Here is a 3,697-nt window from a genome sequence, read left to right as displayed (position 1 = left end):
TGGAGAAAATTTTTGATTTTTTGGAAAACTCGGGAAATCCAATTTTCCAAAAATGTTGCAAAAAATTCTGAAAAAATTTGAGTGTGTTTCTCGACTAATTCTAAGACATTTTTGTTCTTACCAATTTTTCGCTAAAGACTATAGTTTTCGAAAAAAAAATTTGTCAAGTTACAAAAAAAAATTTTTCTTTGAAATTTTTCTTTGAAAGTTTTCAACGGGTTTATTTCTTATGTTATCGGTTTAAGCAAAATTTTACTGCCCATTCTGATGTATTACATCAGAAGAAAATCCGGTAACGAATTTTCATAATTCAAAAAGGCGCATTCAATATAGCGGATTGAACATTGAAAATTATTCGATATTATTTGCGAATAGAAAAAAAAAACTTATCGTATTCTCTGTGAAATTTTCAATAATTTGTTGATTGAATAAGTTTATTCTCGGAAAAAAAATTATTAAATGCTAAATTTTACTATGTATTATGAGTAGAACTTGATGCTCGATCTATTTGGCTAGATAAAATTTGTCAAGTCTCCTTATATATATCTTGAATATATAATTGAAAAAAAATCTGAGCTCATTAAAATTTTCGATAAATATTACAATTAGATCATTTCTCATTTTCTAATATCACGTTCATTTTTTTTTTTTACAAATCTGTTTTTTACATTCTGGTCTGTGTCTGAAAAAATGTGAGTTGATAATTTCTGTTCTATTTCGTGTGAAAATAAAAAATTTAATTTTATAAAATGCCTCCAAAACGAAAACGACATTCTGCTCGCAGTCGGGTACTTCACGAATTTGATGATTCTAATGATAATTACAACGAAATTATTGATATACCAAATCCAGATGATTCTGGAGATTTTGATTCTGATTCCGAAGGGGACCAGCTTGATTGCGAAGATGATGATCATTGTGAAGATATTGAAAATATTGCATCACAATACTTTTACAGAACTGTGTCTAAAACGTACTCAGATAATCAGAGTAAACTAGAAAATGATCATATTTATAAATGGGTAGCCGGGGAGAAAATGCATATGATTCTTCAAAATGAATTATTACTAAATAATTCTCAGAGGAAAAAAATTTGTGAATCTAGTCCTGTTGAATTATTCGAGCTATTTTTTTCAGATGATATGAAAAATTATATTTTAAAAGCTACGAATGAAAATGGCTACGATCTCTCAAAAAGAGACCTAGAAACTTTTTCTGGAATAATAATTCTATCTTCTTTCAATAAAAGGAAATCTCAGAGAGATTACTGGTCATCTGATGCACTGTTATCTTGCGATATAGTTCAACAAGCTATATCACGATCCACTTTTGAAGAAATCAAATCTCATTTGAAGTACTCTAAGTCGGAGGATAAAAACCCTGGTGACAAGGCATGGAGAGTCCGAGTTCTGTTGAATAAGTTTAGGAAAAATATTCAAGATTTTGGATATTTTAGTACTGCTCTATCCATCGATGAAATGATGGCCAAATCGTATGCCAGAACCTCTATAAAACAATTTATTCGAGGAAAGCCTATACGATTTGGTTTAAAGTTTTGGGGGCTTTGTACTTCAAACGGATTTTTATTAGATTTAGATTTGTACTGCGGCAAAGATTCAAATGTAAACATTCTAAATAAATGCGCTCTTGGTTCAAGAGTAGTAATGCATTTATTGGATCCATTTTTCAAAAAATTGTCTGCTTTAGAAATTCCTCAATTTCATCTTTATTTTGATAATTATTTTACTTCTTTCGATCTTATTTTACATCTTCAAAAACTAGGCCTAAGATCCACAGGTACAATAAGAGATAATCGCGTATCTAAAGAAGTGAGACAAATGATTGAGAAAAACGTACCGAGAGGTACATGTATAGCACAACATGACCAAAACAGTAAAATAAACTATATTAGTATCAAGGACTCCAAGCAAGTGTCAATTGCTTTGACTGCCGCTGGCGTAACCCCCCAATCACCGTCCAAAAGATGCAACACAAAGAAAAGAGAAAAAACTGATATACTTTTTCCATATGCTTTTCATGCTTATAATATATTTATGGGAGGTGTTGATTTACACGATAATCATTGTAATAATCTTCTGCCATGTATAAGGTCAAAGAAATGGACGTGGGTAGTATTCATCCGACTTATTCAATCTGCGATCGTAAATGCACTAATTTTGTCCAACTCATGTAATCCAGAAAAAAAAAATGGGATCAAAAGATTTTGCAATGAGTATCGCCAAACAATATCTTGGAAATGGTATAAGGCATAGAAAAAAATCGCACGACGTTTCTTACATGACTTCTAAAAAGATCTGTTCATCGGAAAAATGTCCGATAAGAACCTCTAAATATTGCAATACATGTGTTTTATATTATTGCAAAACTTGTTTCAATAATAATCATTAAAAATCACTTTTAAAAAATACAAAAAGTTATAAAATACGTGAAAAAAAACTATAAAATTCGTAAAAATACAAAAAAAAATAAAAAAAAAATAAAAAATTTATAAAAATACAAAAAAAAAGACTTGACCGTCCACCTCCACGTGGTAAGAGTTGGGAAACGTTTATAAAAAACGGCGAACGGACGGAATTATTATGTACAACTATTAAAAAAAATTTTTTTTTCTAACTTGACAAATTTTTTTTTCGAAAACTAGTCTTTAGCGAAAAATTGGTAAGAACAAAAATGTCTTAGAATTAGTCGAGAAATACACTCAAATTTTTTCAGAATTTTTTGCAACATTTTTGGAAAATTGGATTTCCCGATTTTCCAAAAAATCAAAAATTTTCTCCAAAAATTCTGAAAAAATTTGAGGGTATTCTTTGATCAATTCTAAGACATTTTTATTCTTTGACAATTTTCATTAAAAACAATAGTTTTCGAGAAAAAAAATAAGAAACGATTTTTATAAAATTTTTACATTTTCGCCGCCATTTTGTAAAAAAGAGTGGTTAAATGTTTATTATAAAAATTTCCTGTTAAACTTCAAGTAGTTTGTCTACCATTGGCCATAGTTTTAAGATGAATCCTTGCAATAACATTGCGAAAAAAAATCGAGAAAAAATTTTTTTCGAAAATTTTCACGTTTTTCATGCTTAAATCGGCCATTTTTTTTTTCTTGAGATCTAATCGTGATTTTGACTACGGATTCTGAAAGAGCATAAAATTTTACGTCGGAATATAGTCATTGCAAATTTTTTTCAGACCGATAACACACGAAATAATCGCGTCGAAAACTTAGTAAAAATTCAGAAAGTTTGGGCGTTAATGGGTTAATTAGGCTGCGAGCGCTCTACCCTCAACCATTCAGCTTGTTTTTTTTCTTAATTTTTACAATTAATTTCTCGGTTATTATTGCGAATATAGCAAAACGATATGGGACTTTTATGTTCACCTCAATCCGTTCTATATTCCCATTTAATGTGATAGGAGAGTTTGGAACACCCTGTATATAAGGGTGTCTTGTAACCACCGTAAGATTTTAATAGCGTATTTTGAAGATAAAGTAGAGTTAAAAATCCTAATACAAAAATGTCGAAACTACAATAGTTTTTGAATTATAACCGATTAAAGATTATTAGTAATATCGTGTAGAATTCGTGCGCTCAGGCCTGTAATTATACAACACGCACAACGTTTTATCATTTGTTATCGACTTTACGATTAATATTGATTTTCATTATACAGCTGA

This window comes from Odontomachus brunneus, unplaced genomic scaffold, assembly GCF_010583005.1.
Source record: "Odontomachus brunneus isolate Ranch 3 - 2012 unplaced genomic scaffold, Obru_v1 Obru_scaffold_380, whole genome shotgun sequence".
NCBI lineage: Eukaryota > Metazoa > Arthropoda > Insecta > Hymenoptera > Formicidae > Odontomachus > Odontomachus brunneus.
The sequence above is the reverse complement of the archived record's forward strand: the minus strand, read 5'-3'. Positions refer to the sequence as shown.